Source organism: Lepidochelys kempii, chromosome 8 (assembly GCF_965140265.1).
Source record: "Lepidochelys kempii isolate rLepKem1 chromosome 8, rLepKem1.hap2, whole genome shotgun sequence".
In the NCBI taxonomy this organism is placed as follows: domain Eukaryota; kingdom Metazoa; phylum Chordata; order Testudines; family Cheloniidae; genus Lepidochelys; species Lepidochelys kempii.
The window spans coordinates 72,643,320-72,666,399 of record NC_133263.1 but is presented as its reverse complement, the minus strand read 5'-3'; the positions used below and the strand labels follow the sequence as shown (position 1 = coordinate 72,666,399).

The 23,080-nt window shown below is 41.8% G+C and overlaps 1 long non-coding RNA gene across 1 annotated transcript in view; it reads left to right on the top strand.

Moving 5' to 3' along the window:
* LOC140916056 (uncharacterized) overlaps positions 1 to 17,599 on the top strand; it is a 93,296-nt gene extending 75,697 nt beyond the window's left edge. Inside the window, exon 3 of the long non-coding RNA XR_012160406.1 lies at positions 17,386 to 17,599. This is a non-coding gene — a long non-coding RNA (uncharacterized lncRNA). The remainder of the gene's footprint in view (positions 1 to 17,385) is intronic.
* Positions 17,600 to 23,080: the final 5,481 nt, after the last annotated feature.

Sequence of the window (23,080 nt, the reverse complement as noted above, 5' to 3'; positions counted from 1 at the left end):
GCATTCAAATCCTGATTCACTTCACTATTATAAATAAAATCCTATTTCTTTAAATCCTGATCCAACCCCTATTCTCTTCCAGGGTTTGGATTGGGCCCTTAGATATGGAAAAGTCCTCTTTTTATTCTGATTTTTCTCTTAGTGCTGATATTGGGATATTAGCAACAGCACGTCATACAGTTATTAGCAGCCTAATCTTTCAAAAGGATAAAAGGGCTATTTGAATGTGGATACAATTTGGTCCTTAGCCCTGTAATTCCTCCATTGAACTCTTGTAACAGTGTTTTGGCTCATCTTCCTGATTCTTCAATCTCTTACTTATAATCTTCATATTTCTCAAGTGGCTCATCTCCGACTTTGTTCATCTCCTAATGTGCTCCACTGTGAGGGCCCGATTTTCCAAGAGCACAGCACCTACAATTGGGGCCAGATTTTCAGAAGAGCTCTGCCACCATTTAGGCACGTTGTTTGTTTGTGGTAACACCCACAATGTGCTAGATGCTTTCCAAACACTTATGCACAGTCCCTGCTCTGAGAAGCTCACAATCAAACATGCTCGGCAGCCAGCCACTTAGCCCTTATTTAAGTGCCTAAATGGTATATGAGGGCACTCGATGCTTTGCAGGAGGTTGTTTGGCCTTTGCAGAATGGAACCAGTACGGACTACAGTTCTGTTCCACCTGCCTTAATTAAATAACACGGCAGCCTTTGTGTGGTTGGTCAAGACAGGTTTCACTCATAATAAAAGTGATGTATCAGATAAGTTGAATGAATATAATCCATTTAGGTTGTACTCAATGCAGGGCATGAACAGTTAGTTATTTTTGTCTTAAATAATTGCCCCTCCACCATGCTGCTGTGTTTAAATTAGGGTGGAATGTCTGCAAGTACTCTATCTTTAGACAAATGGGACATCTCCCTGTGCAGATGCTAGAATAGATAATGCTCTCATTTTTACAGAAGTTTCATCACAATACCAAACAGCATTGTCCTCCAGGGATACAAAAAGCACTGGCTTTGCTTCAATCATGTAAAATAAGCATTATGTAATTATGCTGCCTTTTGTCCCGATAAAGTCTCTAAATAAGCAATGAACGCTATGCACTTTCCAGCTGTAAATAGAAATGCATCTGCTTTGATTTCTCCCAAACTTTGCATAATTGCTTTGATCTTTATCGTGAATTACATTTCAGCACATATTAAGTTTCATGGTCTATGTTGTCAGTTTAAAATTTAGGGTTTGGGAGACAAAATCGGAGGAACAGGATCAGAATATATTCTGCACTAAAGTAGCTGGTCTAAACAGCAGCAGTACTGATGTACATAGCATCTTAAAGAGAGAGATCACAAGTTACATCACTTTGCTTTTGAAATAGGCTTTATAAATTCTATTTTTGTAAAAGCTTGGGATAATCAGTGTTGCACTTTAATACTCAAATGGGGGAATCATTCTGTAAGCACATTTACTGGTTTCAATAGAAGCTGCACTGCAAACTGGGGCTGTGCAACAAAACACAAATACATAAAACCTAACTCAACCTCTCTAGTAAAAAGTGATACTATATAATGTACTCCAAATATAGGATTCATTTCTGGAGCATGGATATTAAGTTTAAAAAGCCCAACACACATACTTCTTTTGAAAAGTTTAGCCTGGTCATCAAGAACCTTATATGAGGCCATTAATACTAAAAAAAGAAATCTACTGTCAAGATATTGCAATAAAGGACTAAATTGAAAGTAGAACAGGAGAGTCTTATTGCTACACTGTGCCAATTATATTACCACTTTGTTTCTTCACTGCAAGACTGATAAGAATCTACAAGTGCCTAGAGCCCAAGGGACTTGAACATGTCTGGTGAAAATTGGAAATCGATAGGAGTCTATAATCGCAAGCAAACTGCATCATTTTCATTGGGGTGAAAGATGACAGGCTTCACGTTGATGCTACAGAAACTGTTACGCCAAATGTATTTGTGGAAGCTTTCTCATCATGAGCAATACATCACTATCGCACAATACAAGCACCTGTTTTCTTATTAAAGGATCTCTTAGTGAAGTAAATGACTTGCCTTTTAAACAACAAAGGCTGACACATTATTAGCCTTTCCATTAAGAAATGAATATTTTGTAGGTTAAGATAGAAAGAAGATTTATTTTCTGAATATAGTCTGTATTTATTGGCAATCCTTGTGAATGGGCAGATGTTCTATAGTTTTTTGTCAGTAAACCACAAATTCCTCTTAATTCTAGCTTGAAGCAAACTCCATCTCCAAAGCTGAGAGGTAATTTAGTCTCCAGGGTTATTCAGCATGGACTTTTGCTTAAGCAAAGCCTACCAATTCAATGTGAATCACTATCCACTAGGGGCCAAACTAAAACCACCAAACATTCGATTTCATTGCTGAAACTCTTTTATTCTCCCTCCCCAGTTGGAATTACATACATCTTTATTTTCTTTGATTTTGAGCCCATTACATGGCACATTCAATTCTACACTGTCCTTGAGCTTTGTAAATTTTACATTGAAACTAAAAGATACAGTTTAGTTCTATAAAAATATGCCATAATTATGAATACTATGACTGGCTATGTCCATAGGGCAGGCAGGATGCTAAAAGTGAGCCTACAGATAATAAACGTAACAAAGATGTCAGTTTCTAGACATGGGGAAAGAACCAGTATCAGTTGAGGGATTTGAAAACACTTAAAGTTAGCTTGCAATATTGCAAAAACCAAATCTAGTCTACCTACTCCCATTGAGGTGGGGATTGTGGGTGCATGATGACCACTCTCAGCAGAAGTTTAGTTTGTTGAAGGCCTGATCCAAAGCCCACTGAAGTCAATGGAAAGACTCTCAGTTTGCAATACTTCTCCTGTGGTCTTTTTGGTAAAATATACTTCTTAGGCTGAATTTTCAGAAACTTCCATTAATTACTTCCTGCAGTTTTTCGCAGTAATTTTGTGAGTGATCTGAAAGACAAGTGTTCTCAACCTGCAAGGTAGATTTATTTATTATTAGCCCCTTGACATTCCTGCTGAGGTGTAAAAACACATTGTAAGAGATGGTACCTGAGTAAAATTTTCAAAAGTGACTTTGAGGGACTAGATTCTAACTGCCTTGTTGTTCTTCAAGAAGTGTCTCTGGGGTGCTCCACTTTAGATGAATCTGCATCCCTGTGCCTGCAATTGGAGAATTTCAGCAGCAGTGCCTGGTAGGGTCACACACGCGCTGTCCCCATCTTGCAGCACCTCTGGTGGTTACATAGCTGTGTGTGACTTAACTCTCCCCCCACCCCCCACTGTTTCTCTATCACCCTTGGCTTGAGACTGAACAATGGGCAGTGTCTCCAAGTTTTGCCTTCTTCTTAAGAATCAGATTTAGTAGTTAGCTACCTTTCTCTTCCCCATTTATTTTTCTTTAAAAACATTTTTGTTTCCTTTAGATTAAGTATAATTTCTTATACCCTTTAGCATAGTGTAGATACCCTCCCTCATGGAAGAAACATTATTCTAAGGGGCATGCCTGGATCCCCTGATTTGAAATGCTGCCTAACTTTCCAGGAGTCAGTCCCAGTCTCTGACACACTTGCAATGTGTCCATTGTCTCAGTGAGACACACATTCTGCAAAAGTGCTCCCACTGCCATAATAAGATTCATGCACCAGAAAAATTGTAAACTAAAACTTCTCTTGGTGGAGAAGTCTCTGCCCAGTGTCTAATCTGGGATCACGGACCCCTTCTGGGCACTGCTCTCCAGCAGCGGCATCTGACAGACATTCACCACGATCCTCCCACAGAAAAGAGCACGCTGCTAATAAAGGTGGCAAAAAAAATGGACTAGGACTTCTTCTCAAGAATATGCTAAAAAGAGATGATCCCTGACCCAGATGCTATCAGTACCGAGCGCACCATGGCAGACTACTTCTGAAGAGGTCGGACCCTCTGGTACCGTGACAACCAAAGATCCTAAGCAGGCGGGCTCAGAAACTTACCATCCTTTCTTCAGCACTGCCAGAGCATCTCCAACATGCGGTGCAGCAGTCTGTGTTGCACACAGCATGCAATCTTCAGTACCGACAACCACTGTGATTTCATCTGCCACAGTGGCCCTACTTGGATCCATGGATGGCATGCTGTCACCACTATTCTGAGCCTCCCAGTACCCACAGGGAAAGAGTGAGACATTCTCCATCACCTTCAATACCTGGGCTCTGAACCTCCGGATGAGGCACTTGGAGGACTGGAGGAGACTTCTGGTCAGGAGGTTACCCCAGCTACCAATTTTTTCCTCCTCTCCCCAGACAAAGGCATCCTGCCCTCACCACCCATGATGCGTGATGATTTTAAATAATTCCAAGAGCTGTTTAAGTGGATTGTGGACCCATTAGAAATACCATTGGAAGAAGCTGCAGTCTCTCAACACAAATTGTTGGACATTCTGCACATGTCAACTTCATCCAGCATTGTTCTCTCTATATCTGAGGTGCTCATGGACCTGGCCAAGACCATCTGGCAGAGCCCAGCAACAATTCCACCCACTTGTAAAAGAGTGGACAAAAATATTACATGCCCTCCAAGGGAATGGAATTTTTGTTTTCACACCCCACACCAAACTCTGGTGGTAGAGGCCATGAATGAATGGGACAGACAACATAACTACAGATCCACTCCACATGATAAGGACTGGAAGCAATTAGATCTCTTTGGGCATAAGGCCTACTCATCAGCAACCCTGCAATTCAGGATCACCAATTTGAGGCACGGATGGCCAAATACAACCACTCCAATTATTCAAAGATGTCTGAATGTATTGATTATCTGTCTGAGGACAAAAAAGGAGCAATTTAACGCAGTCATCTCAGAAAGCCACCGTCTAGCTTGAACAGCCTTACAGGCCTCTCTCAATTCGGCGGACACAGCAGCACAATCCGTCGTCACAGCCATGGTCATGTGGCAATCTTCCTGGGTCTACCTCTCTGGTTTCCCCAAAGAGGTACAATCCACCCTAGAGGATGTCTCCTTTGAGTAAATGAAACTGGTCACAGCTAAGACTGAGTCACTTCACACCCTAAAAGACTCTAGGGCTCCTATTCCCATTATTTCTTAACCCAGGAAAAAAACCAGGATGGAGGACCATGCTCAAGCTAAGGACGTCCAGTAAATTTGTGAAGACCAAACAGTTCAGGATGGTCATGCTAGCAACAATAATCCCAGCACTAGAATAAGGACTGGTTTTTGATCTCTTGGTTGCCTTGATCTCCAGGATGCCTATTTTCACATTACAATACACCCTTCACGCAGAAGGTTTCTCAGATTTGTTCTGGGACAACCAATACACAGTAGTCCCTTTCGGACTGTCTACGGCTTCCCGGGTGTTCTCCAAAGTTCTTGTGGTGGTGGCTCACCTCTGCAGAAAAGGGGTTGTAATATTCCCCTACCTGGATGACTGCTTACTCAAAGCCTCTACCTGAAAAGATGCCTTAGAAGCTCCCAAAAGACAAAAGCTCTTTTCACATGACAAGGTCTACAAATAAAAAAGCAAAAATCAACGCTTATACCTGTACAGAGACTAGAATTCATTGGGACTTACCTTGATGCTCAGGAGGCCACAGCCTCTCTACCACCACACAGATTTGTCACTCTATTCAATCTGATCATTTCAACACAAACCAGCCCAAAGACATCAGCCAGGACCTGCCTTCAACTATTAGGCCATATGTCAGCAATGACATTTGTGGTGAAGTATACCAGGCTACACGTGCATTGCCTTCAAGGCTGGCTAAGGACAGTTTTACATTCTGCACAGACACAGTGTGACGTTGCACTCCACATGTTTTATGAAAATATGTCTAGTGTGAATATAATGTAACTGGAATATGCCTTATGCAAAAGGCCTCTTGTAAGGTATCATTACAAAGCTTATCTACTGAGTGTGTTCATCCTATTTCTATGAATGTATCAGTCTTGTATCTGAAGCTAGAAATATGAAGTACTCTGAAGTCCTACTGTAATTATGCAAAGTGTGGGCCATTAATGGTGGTTTAGAATCTTGATGGCTCCCACTGACCAGGACAACTGGTTGTAAATGGCTCTGTTTACTTGTAAGCCTTCCTGTGTTTCTGTGAGTCAGGCTGGAAAGAATGGAGGCTTGGGGTCTCACAGGACCTGTGACCCGGTCACCTGGTACTGGAATCCATCTTAAACCTGGTGCTTTTCCATTTAGAAGGATCCAGAGAGATACAAGATTCCCACCTTGTGCCAAAGCTATAAAAGGGGGGTGGAACAGAACAAAGGGAGTTGCCAGTCATGAGAAATCCCCTAGTTGCCACCTGAGCTGGGACTAACAAGAACTCTACAGGAGAAAGGATTGGGCCCAGACTAAGAAGGAATCTTAGTCTGTGAAAGAAGCTTATTGGAACATCTGAGGGTGAGGTTTACCTGTATTCAGTTTCTTAAATGTATGAGGCTTAGACTTGCTTGTTTTGTTTTATTTTGCTTGGTAGGTAACTTTGTTCTGTCTGTTATTACTTAAAACCACTTAAATCCTACTTTTTAAACTTAAAATCACTTTTGTTTATTAATTAACCCAGAGTAAGTGATTAATACCTGGGGGAGCAAACAGCTGTACATATCTCTGTCAGTGTTCTAGAGGGAGGACAACTTGAGTTTACCTTTTATAAGCTTTATACAAAGTAAAACGGATTTATCTGGGGTTTGGATTCCATTGGGAGCTGGGTGTCTGGGTGCTGGAGATGGGAATACCTGCTGAGTGGTTTTCGGTTAAAGCCTGCAGCTTCGGGGTTGTGGTTCAGACCCTAGGTCTTTGTTGCAGCAGGCTTGCATGTCTGGCTCAACAAGACAAGGTTCTGGAGTCCCAAGCTGGGCATGGAAAATGGGCTCAGAGGTAGTTTCAGCAGGTCAGGTGACAGTCCCAAGGAGATCTCTGTGATCGAACCCATCACACGCAGTATAAACAAGTGCCTTATGATGACAATCCAAATAAACTCTAAACCATGGACTCGACCACACAATGTTTGTGGAGCAGTTCTCTTCACACAGATCTCGTCTGTCAATGATACTTACAATGGATGTTTCTTTAATAGGTTGGGGGGCACACTTACACAATCACACAGGGCAGGTTGTCCCCCTCAGAATCTAAAACTACTGGAACTATGAGCAGTCTGCATGGCACGCTCACACTTTCTGCCCATGATCAGGAACCAAACCATAAAAGTGTTGATGGACGACAATGCTTGTGTGTTTTATATAAAGTAACAAGAAGGGGCACAATCGCACTCCCTATGCACAGAAGCAATGAGATTATGGAACTGGTGCATCATCTCCACACAACAACTCCACCTCCTACCAACCAGGATGCCAAAATGCCACTGTGTATGCATTGAGCAGAAAAGTCTCTCAGGGCCATAAGTGGAAAATAAACACCAAGGTATTACAGAGGACATTCAAATGCTGGGGTTCCCCAACTATAGACCTCTTCGCTACAACCCAAAATGCCAAGTGCCTACACTTTTGCTGAAGAGCAGGCTTGAGACCCCAATCTCTGGATGATGATTTATCATCAAATGGATGCACCTCTACTGCAGGCGTTTTTCCCCCAAGCCCTGTCCTATCCCTGGTCATACACAAGATAAGGACTGAAAAATCCAGAGTCATTTGATAGCTCTCACGTCAACAGATAAATGTGGTTCCCTAACTTGCTGAAGATGGCAGTGTGCCCACCATGTACTCTTTCCCTTCTTCCACATCTCCTGTCCCAGGATGCAGGCCAGGTCTGCCACCCAAATCTGGAAATATTCCACCTGAAGGCATGGTTACTCCATGGTTCCAAGGCAATGAAATGTCATGCTCAGAGGAGGTAAGGGCCATATTATTAAACAGCAGATAGTCTACTACATGATATACTTACCTATACAAATGGAAGAGATTCCACATATGGTGCCAGAATGGACAGTGTTGACTCCTTCTTTACCAATGGTATTAGAACTCAAGAAATCAGGCCTCCGAGTACATCTTGTGGCAATCATGGCTTTCCATCAATGTTGACGAGTTCTCAATCTTCAGTCATGCTACCACTGAATAATTCATCCAAGGTGTTTGTAACGTTTATCACAAAATACAAGCCCCGTACTCCCCCATAGAACCTTAATCTAGAGCTACAATGCCTCACTGTACCCCATTTGAACCCTTCGTGATGTGTTCTCTTCTCCACCTCTCAGTGAAGGTGGCTGCTTTGTCACCATCACATCCATATGATGAGTCGGAGAACTTGGGGCTGTTGTGGCACACTCCCTTAAGAAATATACTTCAAAAACAAGCTAACTCTAAGGCCACATCCAAAATTTTACCTAAAATTAGTTTTCTCATTCCATCTCCTGTCGTTCTTCCCAAAACCTCATGGGAACAAACAAGAAATGATGTTCCACACCCTGGATGTCAGAAGGGCACTAGCATTTTACACTGAAAGGACTAAACTCTTCAGAAAGTCATCAAAGTTAGATCTTTCTGTCACAGAAAGATCCAAAGGAGCCGCCGTATCCAAGCAAAGGCTGTTAAAATGGATCTCTGAATGCATCAACCTTTGCACCACCAACAACTATAATCCCCACCTGGGCCCCCCGCACATGCCACCAGATCACTTTCTACATCAATAGCTTACCTCAAGAATGTACCCATCATGGACGTCTGCAAAGCAGCAACCTGGGTGTCAGCGCACACATTTAGAGCACCACAAAAGAGTGGGACTTGACGTCAGATGCTGTGCTTGGAATTACTGTCTTATCCATCACAAATGCAACTCTGAAACCCCTTCCTTCCAATAAAGGGAACTGCTGTACAGTGACCTAAAGGAGGAGATGGGTCGGTGTCCCAAGCTCCCCAATAGCCCAGTGGTTAGAGCGCTCACCTGGGATATGGGACACCCAGATTTAAAGCAGAGCCTTAGAGTATTCGGGGGGGGGGGTCTCAATCTCTTCTGTCGGAGGATCAGGTTCAAGTCCCTGCTGCCACATCCCAGGCAAGTGTCCAACCCCCTGGACTATTGACTATAATGAAGTCTGTCTGTTCTGTCTCACGCTCTCTCTGCATCTTAGCCAGGCCAGCTCAAATTCCAGAAGAGGGCTCACAGTTGAGAATCTGGAGTGCAAGGAAACACCTCACTTCAGCCCAAAATGAGGTGCCTAATTACCTCAGAAGGCTCGGTCCTCTCCTTAGTATTTCCTATGGGCTACCTTAGACAGCTCCCTGCTGAGCTTGCTGGCTTCTCTGAACCCCTCTTCTAGGGATTCAATGCATGGGGAGCCTGTGTGCCTAATACAGAGCTATGAATTCCACTGGTGCTAAGTCACTTAGGTGCTATTGAAAATCTTATACTTGTCCGGAAGATTTTACAGCTTAAATAAACAAGATGGACAAAGTGTGGAAAAACATTATAGATGAAGAACTGAAGTACAGAGAGAGGAAGTGACTAGCTCAAAACCCATTAGTGGCTGTCTTAATACTTGCAAATAGCAAATAATATTCACAAAATAATGGTGAACCAAACTTTGGTATTTCATGAAACTGTTCACCAATTATTTTTTGTATTAGACTGCACATAGGACTGTTCAAATATCTATCTAACAGGAAGACTGTACCAGGCCTGGGAATTGAACTGATGAGAGTCATAGTCTAGGGCATTAGCCACAAGACCATCCAATCTCTTTAATAATTGGAATTGTTATTTTTGTATGCAAATTGCATCTTTTGGAGGCTACCATTGAACAAAAATCAGGTGTACTCTATTAATGACTGATTGCTTTTGTTCTAATTCCACCACCCAACAATGGGATTTTATAGCAACAGCAAAGAGTTGGAAGTCAATGCTGTGAGTCTGTCCTAACCCAGAGGGTCAGGATGGGGATGGGGCTGTGGCTGGGGGAGGTAAGGAGCACATTGAGCACCCACTAGACTGCTGCTGCTACTGAGCTTAAGTATTGTTCTGGTGACTCCTACAGCCAGTCAGGTGGCTCAGTCAATCAGACTGCACATAAGTAGGACATGGATCTGAATTACTCCTGGTTTTGCAAGACAAAACCCAAGCTGATTAGATTTTTGCAAGACCAAAACCACCCTTTCAGTTCATACTTCATTTTAATTGAAAAAGAAGTTAGCTAAAACCAGAACCCAAAGTTCCTGAAATTGGAAGATTTGAAGAAAATGAGATCTGAATCTGAAACAACCCTGCTTTTGGACTGGCAAAACCAAAACATAACCAACACGAGGGAGGGGAAGTCTTCTCAGGAAAGATGGACTCAAGCCACAAAATTTGTTCCCCTTTTTTTCTGAAGATACACAACATTTTTACTGGGGATAAAATGTGTTGTGTGCCTGAGATCTATTTAGATAGTTTGAATTATAACTGCTATTAAACTTGGCTGAATAACACAAGAAGTGATTTGTGAATATTTTCATGAACAATGGTACTGAGTGTGGTTCACCATTATTTTGGGGATAATATGATTTGCCAGTAGCAAGAAGACAGTTGCCAGCAATTTGTTAAAATGCTAATGACTCCTAAAGATTTTACAAATTTTAGCATAAGTAAATTTAATATGAATTTTTGGATGAATAAATTGCATTGCTCGGTGTTTAGATTAAATTTTCTAAGCAGGAGAATAATAATCAGACCAGGAACAATACCATGTGACCAATCATAAGCACAAAAGTAACACTTGAAGTCAACCCAACCTAAATTTGTTTGCATGAGTTATTTGGATGCTAACAAATAACAAATATATTTGCAGGAACTGAGATCAGCCTACAAATGGAGAGAGCGGGGAGTGCTAAATTTGCAATAAGTAGTTTGATCAGCGCTAACTACCGTGTGCACTGGTGCTAAGTAGCAGAACATCCAGGAAAAACGGATTCTTTTCTTTGTCACAGCTCCCTGATTGGTTCTAATTCAAAGGACTCTTACACACTTAAATCTTTTACTAACATATACTAATTTCCCACAGAAATGGATGAGCAAGATCTGCCAGATTTGACCCCATAGGGGAAAAGTTCAAATTTCTATCTTTTCTGCTGGTGAATGGAAAAATACTTTTGCTTCACAAGTACTGATTTCATGTCAAAATCCCTAAAAGCATGGAATTTTAAACCCTCAGTCTTATTCAAAGAGGTCTTTCAACTTCAGTCTGAATCTACATCAGTGGTGACTCTGAATCCTCTGAAGGTCATTATGGAATGGCTACATCAGGGAAAATTAGGAGTTAAGGTTAGTTGGAACAAACAGGAGAAATGCTGCAAGTTACATGGATTTTGTGATGTTCCTTTTACTCTGGGTGGTAGTTCCAAATAATGGAATTATGCTGGTATAATTATCCAGATATTATGGACCTGTATCTAGAGGTTTTCCATAACAAGATTTCCTAGAAAATCATTGATATAGTTTGTATCCACAACAAGTTTTGGTCACCAACACATCCACCCATTCAGCAATTTGGTAAATCTCCTATATACCCACCATTGAAGAATAGGGATTAATATATTTAGCTTGTAAAACAATGCAGTCAGTCTCTGAATTGCAATAAAAATTTATACATTAACTATCATATATGCTAAATAGTTTGTAAATCAATTCCTTAAGCTATTAGACTAGAATTTTATCACCTACCACTTTGAAGGCTATCGGTAGTCTGATGTTGGTAGTGCAATCAGCTGCCAACTGGATTTGCTGGAGGAAGTTGAAAAGTGAATTATCTAGCAGAGAGATTCCACTTTGGGGTGGAGAAGAAGCTTTAACTTGCAAACAGCTTCCAGAAATCCAGTAGAGGTATTTGGAGAAACCCCTTAATCGTTGATCCATAGAAGTCTGGAAACAACTATTCCAGCACAGATTGGAGTCGTAGCTTAGCTAGAATGTTGATGATTATAAATCTCTATTCGTCAGATGTGAACAGGACTAATAGGTAATTATGCTGCATGTTTGATGCATTCTGCACTATGTGCTGGAAACCCTGTACTAACTCCACACTTAAAAAAAAACCCTACTAGTTACAAGGGGAAAAACACTAGCAGCCTTCAAATATAAATAAATAAAATCCAGCATTTTAAACTCCTAAATGTATGTGACATATATTTATAGGTTAATAGTACCTTTGAGGACATAAAACTGTCAGTGATTAACAATATATTTATTTTTTACAAGAGCTGTTATAAAATTCACACATTTCTTATCTCCGAAATGATAATTAATCTGCTTGTGCACATTGCCTATCCCAAGACTTCTGCTGTGCAAAACTGGCATTTCTCATTAAAAATGAATCCTGGAGGCACTTTGTTTATTGTTTAGACTGTGAGAATTACAAACTTTTTTTTTTCACTCCATGTGTTTTATAAATGTTAAATGTAAAAGAATAACACATTAATAATGCATTCTATATCACAAAAAAAGTAAAATTGCTGAATGGCACTTGTATAAGATGTATCCTCTTTTAAATCTTTATAACAAAGATATGTCCTAAAAGGAGAGAGAGTATAAGCTAGAAGTCAACTGATCCTCTTTTCATGTGCAATTCAGTTGTGCCTTTCTACAGTGCTTTAAGGGGTTATTTCAATAGCATTCTAGATGAGAAGGCTAGGAGTAACACAACTTTCAATTCTATCTTTGTTTGTTAAAATGCTGCCTGTGATAAAAGAACATTTGTATGTCTTTTATGCATCTCTTCCCTCATGTCACAGATAATTTTTTATTAATATAAACCCTGCCAAGAGGATTGGCTGTATCAGGAGTAGAGCAGTGAAATAATAACCTAATAAAATTCTACCAAGGCTGCTCTTGTCAGATGGCAAGTTGAGAGAACCAGTCGTTGTATTTTTGTCACACACTAATTCCTAAATTCAAGCACAGTTTTTTGTTTAACTGTGCTAAGAACATAAAAACAGGCTTTAGCCATTCCATTAGGATAGTCTCTCTTTCTGTTAATTGATCAGAGAGTTGATCATGTCAATAGTGCTCTACGTATATGCCTATAGCAGTTCTTCAGTATTTACACAATGATGAGGATTATGGTTAGTGAGGCTGCTGGTAGCTGTTTAAAATCAGCTGTCATATGAGTGAAATGAACAGTGTAATACACATCGGGAAGATTTGCTCTCCTCCCCACAACTACATCAGTGTTATGTAGGGGCCTCTTACATTTTCCTCCTCGTGTTCAGAATGGTGATGCTGCTACTACTACCATGTACATGGTATATAGCCTATACATAAACACATTAAGCAACATCTTGGCTTAATAAATACTGGGCTTCACAAGGATGACTGAAAGGTTCATGCTTGCATTTGGCCATTTGTTTACATTTCTAGCCAGATATTCATCAGAGGGCTGGCCAATATGACGGTTAAAAAAAAGTTTATCTGGAGCATTCCAAAAGAAATGGAAAGCTTTGAAATTTAGGAAGCACTTTGTATAAATACAAATTGTGTGATTCTAAACTTGCAACTATTTTATCAGTGAGGAATTTGAATGATTTTTTTTTCCCTCAAGAGGCAACGTGGGCCCTGATCCTGAACCTATAGAACCTTTCCGTTGACTTCACAGTGTGGTTTTGGTTAGGCCTTTTAGGAATATCAGTAAACTCTTAAACATATATAAAAAACTTTGGATGAAAACACAACTGAGATACATGAATCTGGAGAGCTAATGTGCACTAAGTCAAAGGTAAGAAAAATTAAGTTAAAGCTAACTCATGAAATGTCCTGAACCCTCTGTCTCTGGCCCAGCAAAGCTTCAGTGACTTCAGTAGGACTACTGGTGTTTAAGCAGGTACTTAAATGCTTTGCTGGATCAGAACCACAGCAACTTGTAGAATCAAGCCCATGTTTATCTCCTTTTAGGAAAAATTGTTCATGGTGATCCTTACTGTGCTTTCAGCTTCTGATATCAGTATTTTATGCTTTCCATTTACTACATTTCCATTTTAATAATCCCTCAATATTTCACAGAAGTAACAACCCTGCAAGCAGCAGAAAGACCACTTTCCTGGTGTTTCTCCTCTAGTGTTCAAATGTTGCATTTACTCTGGCAAAACCTGAAGGGAATTGTCTGCAAAATTATAGACTTTGACTACCACAGAAAATAAATGCCATGTTCTATGAGCAGGAACCAACAGGGTTTTTTTTCTTTTCATTTATTTGACCAAAGAGCCTCGTCAAGGAAAACTTAGTCTGCTCGAAAACTGACCAGCTTGTCTCAGCTTTGGCTTCAAAGAAAAGATTGTCTCTTGGAAAGAGAAATAATCATCATCTTTTTCTGATCAGAAGATTTAGTTTGGAGTGGACTGTTATCTCAGAATAAATGAGAAACAGCTAAAGTAGCTAAATGAAAACTCCAAGACAACTTTTGCTTTGTACCAAAAGTGATGAGAATATTATACAAATGGATGTATTTTCATTGACTCAATTTGATGGCGCTTCCAAGCTATGAAACAGCATAAATTCCCTGCTTATTTGATAGCCATCAAAGTCCCCACAAGGAAATACATTTTCAAATGCCTCTGAGTGTTAATGGTGTCCTTCATGTATGTGGGACCACAAAAAATACATTGGATAAAACAAAAATGTCCTATTCCAGTTGTGTGTAATGAGTTCCTACTGCAAATAGTTGGCAGTTTATTTAAATCCTTTGCAGTTTGGGAGTGAATGAATGTGAATAATTGACAAAGTTGTTTGAATAGAATAACTGAAGATGGTGACAGTCTTAAAGTGTATCAAGATTCCTTTGCAATGGGATTCTAAAATGCGTAGCCTGCTTGGTTTCAAATGAAAGCTAACATCCTCCTCAATCATTCAGCAGGGAGGACAGTGTAATCCTCAAACTTCTTAGTGATTAAAGATTGGTTGGATCACTTCAAGCATCAACTTCATCATGTGATATCTTTAACTAGCAAGCCATTGGCCTCTCCAAACCACCCTACCTGAACCAGAGGAGGCCATGCCATTTACTTGATAAAAGCGTCCCCTGTACCATACCTTAAACCACATGCACATTAGTTTGTAAAGTAAAATTTAATGAATTCCTTTTTAAAGTGCCCAGTGGAAAATCAAATCCTTCAGTTCAGTTTCCAGAAAAGAGGAAAATTATCCTTGAGCTATTTAATTTAAAAAGCACACACAAAAAAAATTGGTCACATCCCAAACAGTTACTCAAATATAAATGTCTGAAACCGTTTTAGTAGATTAGACTCTAATCCTTCTTCCCTAAAGTGGAAATGTTATTTGATTAGGCTAATTAAGACTGGATTTCTGACACACAGTATTAGTTTAGAGTGTAGTTTCCTAAAGGGTGAAGAAGGTGCCAACATAGAAACAACTCTATTTTATTCTCATTATTAAAAATAGAAACAAGGAGAGAAGTTCTAAATTTAGCACCAAAACTGTCTGTTGAATTGAATTTGCCTTCAAAAACAAGATTAAATGTTTAGTAAGTAGGCTATTTCTGCAATGAATGAGCTGAAAATCAATATCCTTCAATAAGCTTTTGCCCTGCATGAATGGAGCCTGATCACAACTGCCTGTTTTTAGTTAAGACCTGTTTTTTAGCAACTTCTGCTTCAAGAATAAAACTAATAATAGCAATGAGATACCACTACACCCCAAAACACAGGTTTAACTACATAGAATGTTCTCTGAATCCGGGAACCATCTGTATTCTTCTTAAATTATAGAATACAGAAATAAGTTAATCCCTCAGTGTTTTGACATCACATTAGAGAAATATTCAGCTTGGGAACTTATACTAACCAAAAAAAACAAATATGAATGTAGTTACTTCACTTTAATATTATACAATCTGGCTTATGGGAAGTAAGTCATTCCTACCGTATCATAATTCTCTTGTTCTTGCCAGCCACACTTCTATGGGTAGGTATTTGGTTTTTCTACCATATTGATAAAATACATTTGTTAGGGTGAGGTTGCAAGGATTTTAAAGAGGTAATCTGTCTTTGATTAATTTCTTCCAAACATTCATTCGTTCACTGCTGATGTGGGCTGGAAACATACCATTTACTTGGATCTGAAAGACTCTGATCCCATTACAAATTTTCTGAACTATTTGTTTCGTGGTGTTTGTTTTAAATAATTTTATCTGATGTCTCCATTACCAAGGATTGAGGTCCAGGTGCTGGAGATCTGAGTTCTTGAATTATGCTTATGTCACAAATAATAAATTTGATAGTTTCATCCTAGTCTCCATTTATCACAGAAATATGATCTCCACATATCAGAGAAATGCCATGCAGTTAGGCATGACTGGCAGTCCTCTGCTCAAGAAAGACCCAAAACTGAAGTATCAGGGATGTTGCAGGTTAGAATCAAGATGCACTAGTAAAAACAGCGGGACAGTTTACATAATCTACACTAACGTGAACTATGAGTCCTGCTTCTATTGTACTCACTGGAAAAAACTCCTATTGGCTTTCATAGCGCATGGCCAGGCATCGTGCCTGATCCTGCTAGTTCGATTAGCACTGAAAACACTGACAAATTTAAAAAAATAACAAAAGGGAAAGGATCCTGCCTCATTGGCTGGCAAAAAAAAAAAAAAAAAAAAGATGTGCTGGTAGTTCATAAAGGAATGAGAGATCGCTCAAAGTGAAGAGGTTGGCTTCATCGGGGGTTGGCTAAACTGGGTCCTATGTGAGCACTACAGATGAACCCAGTGATTTTCCTGATTTTCTTATTCATATGGCATGAACTCAAAATGCTTTTTTTTTGGTTTGATTTCAGGTTGTCATGTATTTGAAGTGTTTTACAGACTTATTAAAATTTCAACTTATTTCCAGAAAAGACAAATTTCATCACTGGCAAGGAGTGTTCATTTTGTGTTTAAAATTTCACTACATGTAATTCTGCATCGAACTTCTATACAGCTTACAAAAGTAAGATATTCTATCTACCACATTTATTTTTCAACTCCCCAAATTAAGGCAATCTATACAGAAATATTCATTTATTAGCAACTGGTGTTTGACAGTTTATTTCATGTAAGCCTCCAGCTTTCCTTGGCAAGCTTATTTGCATAATGTGTTATTATGTCTAAATGGAAAACTAAATGCCTCCATGTGGTCTTTAAATGACAAGTGCTTGTCAGCTTCATGCAATATTCAGAAGTAATAGATCCAAATCACAACAGCACTCACTGAGATGTTTTAAAAAAAACTTCTTGTGTATCCTTCCTTGACAAATTTACACTTTGGTACAGAATTGTCAATTAGAGTTTCCATGTGTTAAACAGTTCAGTTCAACTGTGAAGGAATTTACTGTAGCTTTATTCTGCAGTGCTTTGAGTAATTACAATTCACACTCTTTCTTTTTTTCAGGCAATGCTGCTCAGGGAATAATCTTCAGATGACCTTGTCAAGATATATCCAAGAACTTTGGCTTTAATTATTTTTGAAAACATGAATGCTCCATGACAATGGTTATGAGATCCCTGAAATATCTCTTATGAAGTTCACATTTTAAATAGTCCTTGGGTATGAAATTTTAAAACTTACACATCTATGTATTGAACTCTGATTTCTTAAAATAGAAACTGGCATTTTGTATATTGTTTCAGGTTACCAAGGGCTTCATAAATAAAAGGAGGTTTACATTAGTATTGATTCTTAGTCATCTCTATTGCACATGTGTCCTGGGTATCTACAGAGTATTAACTACTCTCATAAAGTCCTGCCTTAAACTTCCACCATGTACTAAGCACATTGTAAATCCTGAAATGGAGTCCTTAGCTTGGTGGTGGCTTTTTTTTTTTTTTTGGTTGTTTTAAAATCTGGGGGTATGGGGTATCTGTTGCGTTGATAAGGGAGGTTGAAGGTTGTCTAGGGAGATGTTAATGAAGTTGTTGTTCACTGTTACAACACTAAACAGTTAAGTGTGGTCCAGGGTTTTGTGTCAAGTTATGCCAGCTTATTTCCATCGTAACAACCACCGTTAATTTTTTTAATTTATTAAAGATACAGAAAAAGAAAAACAGTTTTAAACATGTGAAATGTAAAATATTAAGTAAGACTTTCAATTCAATGGCATTCCTTATTCCCTTTTCCTTTTTGTTGTTTAACATCTTTTGTCGGGGGAAACCTGCTGTTTGACAGGCTTTTTTAGATGGTATCAAAGATACTCTTTTATTTTGGGGGTAAAGTGAAAATGTTACTTGAGATGATCTGGAGCTCATCTAGAACAGTTGTTGCTGATGCTGATCCTCCCTTTTTTTTAAAAAAAGACAAAACCAAAGAAACACACAAAAAGACAAAAAGAAGAACAGCAAAGAGTAAATGCAGCTTCTAGCCCTGGTGCTGACTCTCACTTGCAACCTTGCTGCTAGAGAAACATTGACACTCAGCACATGGTCTTATCAGCCATTCTGAGACCTAGTAAACTTGTACCAGAGTGTTGCTTTAGCTTCCTCTTGGTCAGAGGCTTACAGCAGTGTTGTAAAGGTGGGCTTGTCTTGGGTGGCTCAACCACATTCTTATTACATGGAATACAAAAGAAGAGAGAGTGGAAAGAGGAGAAATAAGGTAGGGGGTGTTTTTGGACATTTATCTGGAGGTCACTAAATGGGAGGCGTTGGGGAGAATAAGAACCCTATCCTTATATCCCAAGTGTTCAGGATTTGGCCAAAGCCAGTGGAGGGGGTGATGTCAACAGTTTCCTCTTTCTTGCCTGGTCTAGTCAGGATGCCTTTCAGGATCAGGATGGCAAAGGCCTATTGGAGTCATGGTGGATCCGAGGGTCCCAGAGATGGTGGGGATGTCAGTCACGATAGTAAAGCTTGCTGTGTCCAATCTTGTCACCCCTTTTCCATTTAGGTTGTGACCCTTTCCTGGATATTGCTTATCTGAGGGTCACTAATCTCACTAACATTAACCATTCCAGACACATTTTGGTGCTTTCAATTATGAATATTTCTTCCCATTTCTAGAAACTTTCAGCTCATTGCCATGCCAACCTATGACTTTACCTGCCTTACAGAACTCTTCTTGCAAGTCCCTTTAACCTAAGCAGTCCACTTTGTACCCATCTGTTTGTCTTCAGCTTTCCTTGATGTTATGTTATGTTACTTTGGACAACATAGGGCATGTCTACACTACGGAATAAGGTCGAATTTATAGAAGTCGGTTTTTTAGAAATCTGTTTTATATATTCGAGTGTGTGTGTCCCCACAGAAAATGTTCTAAGTGCATTAACTTGGCGGAGCGCTTCCACAGTACCGAGGCTAGAGTCGACTTCCGGAGCGTTGCACTGTGGGTAGCTATCCCACAGTTCCCACAGTCTCCGCTGCCCATTGGAATTCTGGGTTGAGATCCCAATGCCTGATGGGGCTAAAACATTGTCGCGGGTGGTTCTGGGTACATATCGTCAGGCCCCCCGTTCCCTCCCTCCCTCCGTGAAAGCAAGGGCAGACAATCGTTTCGTGCCTTTTTTCCTGAGTTACCTGTGCAGACGCCATACCACGGCAAGCATGGAGCCCGCTCAGGTAACCGTCACCCTATGTCTCCTGGGTGCTGGCAGACGCGGTACGGCATTGCTACACAGTAGCAGCAACCCCTTGCCTTGTGGCAGCAGACGGTACAGTACGACTGGTAGCCGTCATCGTCATGTCCGAGGTGCTCCTGGCCACGTCGGCTGGGAGCGCCTGGGCAGACATAGGCGCAGGGACTAAATTTGGAGTGACTTGACCAGGTCATTCTCTTTAGTCCTGCAGTCAGTCCTATTGAACCGTCTTATGGTGAGCAGGCAGGCGATACGGACTGCTAGCAGTCGTACTGTACCATCTTCTGCCAGGCAGGCAAGAGATGAGGATTGCTAGTAGTCGTACTGTACCATCTTCTGCCAGGCAGGCAAGAGATGAGGATGGCATGCGGTCCTTCTGCACCGTCTGCTGCCAGCCAAAGATGTAAAAGATAGATGGAGTGGATCAAAACAGATTTGTTTTGTACTCATTTGCTTCACCCCCATCCCCTGTCTAGGGGACTCATTCTTCTAGGTCACACTGCAGTCACTCACAGAGAAGGTGCAGCGAGGTAAATCTAGCCATGTATCAATGAGAGGCCAGGCTAACCTTCTTGTTCCAATAAGAACGATAACTTAGGTGCACCATTTCTTATTGGAACCCTCCGTGAAGTCCTGCCTGAAATACTCCTAGATGTAAAGCCACCCCCTTTGTTGATTTTTAGCTCCCTGAAGCCAACCCTGTAAGCCGTGTCCTCAGTCGCCCCTTCCGGCGTCAGAGCAACGGCAAACAATCGGGCATCTGAGAGTGCTGTCCAGAGCAGTCACAATGGAGCACTCTAATGGGGCTAAAACATTGTCGCGGGTGGTTCTGGGTACGTATCGTCAGGCCCCCGTTCCCTCCCTCCCTCCGTGAAAGCAAGGGCAGAAAATCATTTCACGCCTTTTTTCCTGAGTTACCTGTGCAGACGCCATACCACGGCAAGCATGGAGCCTGCTCAGGTAACCGTCTCCCTATGTCTCCTGGGTGCTGGCAGACGTGGTACGGCTTTGCTGCACAGTAGCAGCAACCCATTGCCTTCTGGCAGCAGACGGTGCAATACGATTGGTAGTCGTCCTTGTCGTGTCCGAGGTGCTCCTGGCCACGTCGGCTGGGAGCGCCTGGGCAGACATGGGTGCAGGGACTAAATTTGGAGTGACTTGACCAGGTCATTCTCTTTAGTCCTGCAGTCAGTCCTATTGAACCGTCTTATGGTGAGCGGGCAGGCGATACGGACTGCTAGCAGTCGTACTGTACCATCTTCTGCCAGGCAGGCAAGAGATGAGGATTGCTAGTAGTCGTACTGTACCATCTTCTGCCGAGCAGCCATGAGATGTGGATGGCATGCAGTCCTTCTGCACCATCTGCTGCCAGCCAAAGATGTAAAAGATAGATGGAGTGGGTCAAAACAAGAAATAGACCAGATTTGTTTTGTACTCATTTGCCTCCTCCCCTGTCTAGGGGACTCATTCCTCTAGGTCACACTGCAGTCACTCACAGAGAAGGTGCAGCGAGGTAAATCTAGCCATGTATCAATCAGAGGCCAGGCTAACCTCCTTGTTCCAATAAGAACGATAACTTAGGTGCACCATTTCTTATTGGAACCCTCCGTGAAGTCCTGCCTGAAATACTCCTTGATGTAAAGCCACCCCCTTTGTTGATTTTAGCTCCCTGAAGCCAACCCTGTAAGCCGTGTTGTCAGTCGCCCCTCCCTCTGTCAGAGCAACGGCAGACAATCGTTCCGCGCCTTTTTTCTGTGCGGACGCCATACCAAGGCAAGCATGGAGGCCGTTCAGCTCACTTTGGCAATTAGGAGCACATTAAACACCACACGCATTATCCAGCAGTATATGCAGCATCAGAACACGGCAAAGCGATACCGGGCGAGGAGGCGACGTCAGCGCAGTCACGTGAGTGATCAGGACATGGACACAGATTTCTCTGAAAGCATGGGCCCTGCCAATGCATGCATCATGGTGCTAATGGGGCAGGTTCATGCTGTGGAACGCCGATTCTGGGCTCGGGAAACAAGCACAGACTGGTGGGACCGCATAGTGTTGTGGGTCTGGGACGATTCCCAGTGGCTGCGAAACTTTCGCATGCGTAAGGGCACTTTCATGGAACTTTGTGACTTGCTTTCCCCTGCCCTGAGGCGCATGAATACCAAGATGAGAGCAGCCCTCACATTTGAGAAGCGAGTGGCAATAACCCTGTGGAAGCTTGCAACGCCAGACAGCTACCGGTCAGTTGGGAATCAATTTGGAGTGGGCAAATCTACTGTGGGGGCTGCTGTGATGCAAGTAGCCCACGCAATCAAAGATCTGCTGATATCAAGGGTAGTGACCCTGGGAAATGTGCAGGTCATAGTGGATGGCTTTGCTGCAATGGGATTCCCTAACTGTGGTGGGGCTATAGACGGAACCCATATCCCTATCTTGGCACCGGAGCACCAAGCCGCCGAGTACATAAACCACAAGGGGTACTTTTCGATAGTGCTGCAAGCTCTGGTGGATCACAAGGGACGTTTCACCAACATCAACGTGGGATGGCCGGGAAAGTTGCATGATGCTCGCATCTTCAGGAACTCTGGTCTGTTTCAAAAGCTGCAGGAAGGGACTTTATTCCCAGACCAGAAAATAACTGTTGGGGATGTTGAAATGCCTATATGTATCCTTGGGGACCCAGCCTACCCCTTAATGCCATGGCTTATGAAGCCATACACAGGCAGCCTGGACAGTAGTCAGGCGCTGTTCAACTACAGGCTGAGCAAGTGCAGAATGGTGGTAGAATGTGCATTTGGACGTTTAAAGGCGCGCTGGCGCAGTTTACTGACTCGCTTAGACCTCAGCGAAACCAGTATTCCCACTGTTATTACTGCTTGCTGTATGCTCCACAATATCTGTGAGAGTAAGGGGAAGACGTTTATGGCGGGGTGGGAGGTTGAGGCAAATCGCCTGGCTGCTGGTTACGCGCAGCCAGGCACCAGGGCGGTTAGAAGAGCACAGGAGGGCGCGGTACGCATCAGAGAAGCTTTGAAAACCAGTTTCATGACTGGCCAGGCTACGGTGTGAAAGTTCTGTTTGTTTCTCCTTGATGAAACCCCCCGCCCCTTGGTTCACTCTACTTCCCTGTAAGCTAACCACCCTCCCCTCCTCCCTTCGATCACCGCTTGCAGAGGCAATAAAGTCATTGTTGCTTCACATTCATGCATTCTTTATTCATTCATCACACAAATAGGGGGATGACTACCAAGGTAGCCCAGGAGGAGTGGTGGAGGAGGGAAGGAAAATGCCACACAGCACTTTAAACACAGCACTTTAAAAGTTTACAACTTTAAAATTTATTGAATGACAGCCTTCTTTTTTTTGGGCAATCCTCTGTGGTGGAGTGGCTGGTTGGCCGGAGGCCCCCCCACCGCGTTCTTGGGCGTCTGGGTGTGGAGGCTATGGAACTTGGGGAGGAGGGCGGTTGGTTACAGAGGGGCTGCAGTGGCAGTCTGTGCTCCAGCTGCCTTTGCTGCA